Source organism: Schistocerca piceifrons, chromosome 6 (assembly GCF_021461385.2).
Source record: "Schistocerca piceifrons isolate TAMUIC-IGC-003096 chromosome 6, iqSchPice1.1, whole genome shotgun sequence".
In the NCBI taxonomy this organism is placed as follows: Eukaryota; Metazoa; Arthropoda; class Insecta; order Orthoptera; family Acrididae; genus Schistocerca; species Schistocerca piceifrons.
The window spans coordinates 344,516,987-344,524,254 of record NC_060143.1 but is presented as its reverse complement, the minus strand read 5'-3'; the positions used below and the strand labels follow the sequence as shown (position 1 = coordinate 344,524,254).

Genomic DNA, 7,268 nt, shown 5'->3' with positions numbered 1-7,268 from the left:
CGATATACTGTATAAATACTTCCAAAATATTAAACGATCATAAGAGGTTTACAGTAAGCAAGAAAATGAATTTCTTTCGCTTTTTAGAACACCACAATGAACAAAATGTGGTTTCATACATGTAGTCTGATATTACTTCTTTTGCCTGTGTAATGTTCTTGTCATATTAGTTTCCATTGTGTTTATCCCTGTTGCAAAAATTTTCGCATAAATAAAAGATGTGCACTTACTTCCATAAGTATGTTAGCTGTCAATAAAAACAGAGTAAGATTTCAGCAACATAATATCATATGAGATTTTGTGTGGCAGTAATTCAGGAAGAGAAGCTATAGTTTTCTAAGTCATAAAGCATGTATTGCGAATTATTTGTGGTATGAACTCAATTATGTTCAGGAGAGGCATGTTCAAGGATCTGGGAATATTAACTACTACTTCACAATATATTTATTCGTTAATGTAATCTGTCATAATAATATAGCATCCAAAAATTATCTTTACAACTTACAACATTAATAACTTTAAAACTATACTACATTTTAACAACTGATTTTCAACGCTTGGTAAGATAACTGCTTAAGTATTTTTATGTATTTTTTTACTTTCCAGTGGACGCAATTTTGGCGCAAAATTAAACCTGAAAACCTGATACAATGTGGATGCCACACGAGAAAACTCGGGGTGTCGTCTGGTTCATACAGAAGACGTCCGATACTTCAACCTGATGTCACATTCCAGAAGGATGGAGCACCTCCCACTCCCTAAACATCTGTCAGTTTGTAGATGAAGAGTTTCCAGGCAGGTAAATTGGACGAGAGGGTCCAATTTGATGGCCGCCCTATCACCTGCCACCACGTCACCAGACTGCTTTCTGTGGCGTTTCTTAAAGGAACTGGTGTACAGAACGAAGATTAGGTATCTACCAGACTTGAAGGCACACACACAGAATGCTTCTGTACACGTCACCATGGAGAACTTGAATCGTATGCGGAGAAAAATCGATTTCAGACTAGACATTATCAATGTACACATTGATGTGTATGTATGAGGATACAAAACCTTGTGAGTTATCGCAAGCTGGAAGCCATTTTAATATCCAGTGCAGTTTTAAAGGTATCAAAGTCTTAAGCTGTAAAAATAATTTATGGACACATTTTATATTTCATTTTCAAATTAATTGCATTGTTCATAGAATCAGTACTAGAATTTTGGATAATCTTCACCAACATTTAAAGTTATCAAGGGGTCCATTGTTCAGGAACATACCTTGTCAGCAATTTTCTAGCAGTCATAACAAGTGTAACTACTAACAAAGTTCAGTTTAAGAGAAGCCTAACGGATGTGTTACTAAACAGTTCCTTCTACTTTATGGAGAAATTTCTTAGTATTACCAAGTGCTGTGTATATATTATTTATGGTATAAAATAATGAAAGTTCTGTGTAAAAGTTGACTTCTGCACAGCTTCAGTGCAGTTATGCGATAAATTGAAATAAATGTTCTAAACTGATTTTTTCTTCGATGATGAATGGCTACAGTAATGTAAGAATTATTATGCATCTCAGTTTGTTGTACATTTACATGTATTGTAACTGATTTCATGTTAGCTTCAAAATTTGTGGTATATTGACCTATCCCACATCCATGGAGACTTTTCCATTTAATATCTGTGGAATGGATGTTGGTACATCTCCTTTTTTTGAAGATATGTTTTACAAATTCTTATTTTATGACATATTCTACATTCTTGAGTATCTCCTTAGTGTGGATCAACGAAACAAAAATGTGAGTGAGTCACTGTGTTCCACTTTTTTGAAATTGATCACCTGTAGTAATTGTTCACAGAATCTCACACAGTTTTTCCCTGTTGTCTTGGAATCTAAAGTAATATTATTTGTAATTAATCATAGATGTTAGTCTTTGCAACTGTTTAGAAATGAATGTACTACAGAATGTAAAGTAAATGAGTGTCAATATTTCAGTGCAGTTTTATTTACAGGTTCTTCCGTTATATCTTGGTAGAACAGTTTCATACTTAAGGTTGAATAACAAGCGCACTGTTTCTGTTCTACTGATTTTTGTTTATTTCAGACTAGTTTTTGGCGTATTGGGCCATCTTCAGGAAATAACTAACTAGCCTCTGAAAGGGACACTAATTCTTACGTAACCAAATATTACAGGCGAAGATACAATCGACTTGCATAGAGTGTTGTGCATCAAACTTGTGCCTTAACTTTGAAATTACACTTCACACAATGGAAAATAGTAAGCACAATAAATAATTAAACTACACATTATTATTGGTTCAGTGGTTATTATGCTAAAGTTTCCAAAGTCTTGACATTGGCCGAGAAACAAACTGAGCACCCTTCATTTATGTTGTGCAACAAACATGCTTTTTAACAATTCAAATTAAACTTTGGGCTATGAACAATGCACAGTGGTCAGTTGTTTCCTGAAGATGGCCCAATAAGCAAGAAACTAATTAGAAATAAATAAAAATCAACAGAACAAAAACAGTGTACTTCTTTTTCAACCTTTCAGTTCAGTTTTCGTGTTCTTATGAAATTGGTGATTTTCCCCTTTTTGGCACGTCGTTCAATCCTAGGCAAATCTTTAAACACTTCGTTTGTAGTTTCAAAGAGTTAGTTTAACCCTCTAACGAGCCTAAAAGTCATTTGAAACCACTGCATGGCCTAAAATCGCAGTTCAGTCGCTGGAACAAAACGTTTCTCTCGTTTCAAATGTTGACTGGCGTGATTAGTAGAAACATTGATGCACCTGAACATTTTTTTTGGAAGTGTATATGATTATACCATTCGCGGCACCCGCGCCTCGACTCTAGATGAGCTCGCGTGTCGGTGCTGGTTGTGGTTGGCGGCGTTGCCAGGGCTGCGATCGATGCCACTGCCATGTTTGGCGGACGTGCCCGGGGCTGTAGCGTGCATACATGCATAGCACATTAGAGTCATGCCAGTGATGTGTTCCCGCCTGCAGGCTGTGCGCATACACTGTGGCCCGCAGAGTTATGACCGAGCAAAACACACGAGCCTTGGCTGGCGCTGTGTTGCCAATCTCATATCGACCTGCTGTTCGTTCGCAGCCTGTCTCTGGCCTGTTTACGCTTATCCTCAGTAATCTGGGCAAGTCTGCTGATGGAAGGAGCTGTTACAGAATGTAAAGTAGTTGAGAATAAATCGAATTAACTGCTGGTTTTAAATTTTGTGATGAATTGATAAGCACGGTATTCCAATTATGTCTAGAAGACTTTACACCGCAGAAGGTCGCACCAACTCATTACTCTGGCAAATATACGGCCTGAAAAGTAAAGTGAAGAGGACGAAGAAGAAATAATCACATGGAGCACGCTGGAATCTATGCGTTTCCTTTAAAAGATTTGTTACAAATTATACAATGCATTTTGTTCATGGAAATGAGCGCTAAGTATCAATTGACCTATTTCTGACTTGTCGAAAGACAGACTACACTCCTGGAAATTGAAATAAGAACACCGTGAATTCATTGTCCCAGGAAGGGGAAACTTTATTGACACATTCCTGGGGTCAGATACATCACATGATCACACTGACAGAACCACAGGCACATAGACACAGGCAACAGAGCATGCACAATGTCGGCACTAGTACAGTGTATATCCACCTTTCGCAGCAATGCAGGCTGCTATTCTCCCATGGAGACGATCGTAGAGATGCTGGATGTAGTCCTGTGGAACGGCTTGCCATGCCATTTCCACCTGGCGCCTCAGTTGGACCAGCGTTCGTGCTGGACGTGCAGACCGCGTGAGACGACGCTTCATCCAGTCCCAAACATGCTCAATGGGGGACAGATCCGGAGATCTTGCTGGCCAGGGTAGTTGACTTACACCTTCTAGAGCACGTTGGGTGGCACGGGATACATGCGGACGTGCATTGTCCTGTTGGAACAGCAAGTTCCCTTGCCGGTCTAGGAATGGTAGAACGATGGGTTCGATGACGGTTTGGATGTACCGTGCACTATTCAGTGTCCCCTCGACGATCACCAGTGGTGTACGGCCAGTGTAGGAGATCGCTCCCCACACCATGATGCCGGGTGTTGGCCCTGTGTGCCTCGGTCGTATGCAGTCCTGATTGTGGCGCTCACCTGCACGGCGCCAAACACGCATACGACCATCATTGGCACCAAGGCAGAAGCGACTCTCATCGCTGAAGACGACACGTCTCCATTCGTCCCTCCATTCACGCCTGTCGCGACACCAGTGGAGGCGGGCTGCACGATGTTGGGGCGTGAGCGGAAGACGGCCTAACAGTGTGCGGGACCGTAGCCCAGCTTCATGGAGACGGTTGCAAATGGTCCTCGCCGATACCCCAGGAGCAACAGTGTCCCTAATTTGCTGGGAAGTGGCGGTGCGGTCCCCTACGGCACTGCGTAGGATCCTACGGTCTTGGCGTGCATCCGTGCGTCGCTGCGGTCCGGTCCCAGGTCGACGGGCACGTGCACCTTCCGCCGACCACTGGCGACAACATCGATGTATTGTGGAGACCTCACGCCCCACGTGTTGAGCAATTCGGCGGTACGTCCACCCGGCCTCCCGCATGCCCACTATACACCCTCGCTCAAAGTCCGTCAACTGCACATACGGTTCACGTCCACGCTGTCGCGGCATGCTACCAGTGTTAAAGACTGCGATGGAGCTCCGTATGCCACGGCAAACTGGCTGACACTGACGGCGGCGGTGCACAAATGCTGCGCAGCTAGCGCCATTCGACGGCCAACACCGCGGCTCCTGGTGTGTCCGCTGTGCCGTGCGTGTGATCATTGCTTGTACAGCCCTCTCGCAGTGTCCGGAGCAAGTATGGTGGGTCTGACACACCGGTGTCAATGTGTTCTTTTTTCCATTTCCAGGAGTGTATATGGACAAAATTGCAGATGTTGAAATTACCAGGAACTCCCAGCTGAAGCACTTGAAGACAGATGCTCGGCGGCAAGTTTGGGAAACATTAGAAAATAATTGGTGGCAGACTTGTCGGAAGACAGACTATATGGACAAAATTGCAGTTGCTGAAATTACCGGTAACACCAGCTGAAGCACTTGAAGACAGATGCTCGGCGGCAAGTTTGGGAAAAATTAGAAGATAATTGGTGGCAGACTGACGTTGTGCCAGATTCCCCTCAGTTCAAACTTGTCTATTGTATGAAAAGGGGATGGTTTACAAACTGAGCACTTTCCTAGGTTTCAGTGGTAACAATTACAAACCTATTGACTTCGGTTTACCCCCGACCGCATTCTATTTGAATGTCCCACTTAGTAGTAATTTAGTCTTCAGTTAAAACCTCTATGCTACACACTGTCTTGAACTAGGGACGACCACAGCCATAAGTAGACATCTTGAATAATAACCGCTTGGCTGCTGTCGTAAATAATTTATTTAACGCCCTTTTTCATAGGCTAGAAGCGACATCATCAGGTTAAATATGGTGAATCATGTCTTTAAAGCTGCAATATGGACGGGACAGCTTAATCCTTGCCTGTGAATAAATTTTGTCTCATTTGTACATAGACAACGAATGTTCTGTCGCGTTCATGTTGCAACTTTAATGTCATGATTCACCATATTTAACCTGACGATGTGGCTTTTAGGCTACGAAACCGATTGTTAAGTACATTTTAAACTGCAACCAAATGACTATACTTCAAGATTCCTGTAAGTGTAGTAGGGCTAATGCAGAGTTTGGCAGAGGGACGTCTTACCCCCTTCAGTGCAGGTTATCTGTAGGACGAATAATTCACAAGGCGTCCTGGCGATTGGTGTGAATATTACGAATGGCGGGTTGACAAGAACAACAGTGCGAGTGAGCTGTGTCTAAGAGACATCAAGTGTTCATCTTTGAGACACACTACAGCAGCTGTGCATCTTCATAATATTCGTTAATGATATTTGACCTCATCCTCTACCTCAACGCCATTCTCTGCCAGCGAAGAGAGAATGACAATTCTCTCTTTGTCGCAAATAATTCGCAGAACTGGATGTCTCATTACCGACGGAAATACATTTTCACATTTTCTTGTGAGATTATAAGCTCACAGGTCAAAACATTAGGAACCCCCTTAAAACAGCGCAGTAGTAGCTTTGAGGCGCTGTAGCTGGTGTAGAAATGTGAAACATGAAGGAATACTGCAACAAACCATTTTCTTTATACAGTTTTCTTTCTGCGGATATGCGTTTTGGGCTTTCATCCTTCTTCAGTTGTCAAATTACATTTATAGTTTCCTCACTCTGTCTTCAGACTACAAGTGGCCCATCGGGACCATCCTCAGATGAGGATGCAGATAGGAGGGGCGTGTGGTCAGCACACCGCTCTCCTGGTCGTTATGATGGTTTTCTTTGACCGGAGCCGCTACTGTTCGGTCAAGTAGCTCCTCAGTTGGCATCACGAGGCTGAGTGCACCCCAAAAAATGGCAACAGCGCACACTGGCCCGGATGGTCACCCATCCAAGTGCTGGCCACGACCGACAGTGCTTAACTTCGGCGATCTGACGGGAACCCGTGTATCCACTGCGGCAAGGCCGTTGCCCTATGTCTTCCTCCACACAATTATTATATCGCCTTTTGTTTCGTGACCTGTAGCTCCTTTTTCCGCTTTCTAAGCTTACGACAAATACTTCTAAGTTTTACTACAGCCAAATGACGATAGGCACGTGTTTGATCACAGAAATTTCTGCTGTCAGTGAATGTAGGGGCATGATAAACAGTTGCCGACGGAAAAAACCGAAGGGAACGACCTACAGTGGACATCTGAAGTGACGCAAGGTGTATCTAGCAAGAAGCAACTGCTCACAGACATACATGTTGATGCTTATCTTCAGTATGCCAAACAACACAGAAACTGTGGAGAAGCTACCTGGTGACTTAAGCTACATATGCCACAAGTGGAGAAACTTGACTCGCTTCTTGGCCAGACTGATGCCGTTACGAGACTGGAGGTGGAGCTACACGATATTGCAGCGATGTCCTCTATGGGTTGCTAACTTTTTGTCTGCTGTGGTTACATCCTTGTGTGCATTACATGTACACTAACGCAAAAAAAGATCCCAGCGCCAAGAAGGAATTGTGCGGCGTAAACGAAAGTTGGTAGACGTGTTTCTACATCTGTAAGATGACGTCACATAAGAATAGCGTTAGCAGTGCTTCTGTGAGGATGCAGATCAGGTATTCTTTAAATACGCAATATAGCGTTCATGAGCATTACTTACCTTTGAGATAGGACGTAGTG

General features: G+C 43.1%; 1 pseudogene; it reads right to left on the bottom strand.

Annotated features, from left to right (window-relative positions):
• Positions 1-6,451: 6,451 nt before the first annotated feature.
• Positions 6,452-6,569, bottom strand: LOC124803890 (annotated as a pseudogene).
• Between the last annotated feature and the right edge of the window lie 699 nt (positions 6,570-7,268).